Source organism: Epinephelus lanceolatus, chromosome 8 (assembly GCF_041903045.1).
Source record: "Epinephelus lanceolatus isolate andai-2023 chromosome 8, ASM4190304v1, whole genome shotgun sequence".
NCBI lineage: Eukaryota > Metazoa > Chordata > Actinopteri > Perciformes > Serranidae > Epinephelus > Epinephelus lanceolatus.
The window spans coordinates 26,935,747-26,936,413 of NC_135741.1; positions in this window are offsets into that span (position 1 = coordinate 26,935,747).

Consider the following 667-nt stretch of genomic DNA (forward strand, 5'->3'; position numbering starts at 1 on the left):
GTTTCTTTTCCTTTTTTTTTTCCATAATTAAAGAAACACTTCACCCACAAAATGACCACTCGTAAATTAATTAGTCATGCTGTGTTACCTTGAATTAGTGAAGAAAACTGTTTTTCTTCCATGCCTCTACAGAAAACAACGCACTTATTAATTGGGGACCACATTCAACAACACCTATTTACAGACTCTCAAACAACTCATGCAGTAAAATCCAAGTCTTATTTATCCAGCTGTATGCTCAGTGCTTCCCAAACATGCATTTTCACACAAAAAATCTTAGTAAAGGAGTCTGGCTTTGGAGAGAGCATACTTAACTTTAACTTTAAGTTCAGTTTTAAATAGTAATGTTTTAGCAAAAATGCTTGTGTTTGGAAAGTACTGAGCATACGAATGGCTTGTATTATACTGCACAAGTTGTGTTAGAGTTTGCAAAACTATATCAAAACATCCATTTACAGTAATATGTGGTCCCCTATCAATCAACATGTTGGTCGTTTTCCATGGTGGTATGCAAATCCAAGGTAGTCTGAGTGAGCGGAAGTTCGCTGCATAGATCAGCCTCTCATTGGGCGGAACGAGCCACCACCTCCGGTTGTGTAGCAGTTTTCAACCGTTTGAAACACGTCCTTTACTAACTTTTGCAGTGTTTGATCTTGCGGGGATGTAG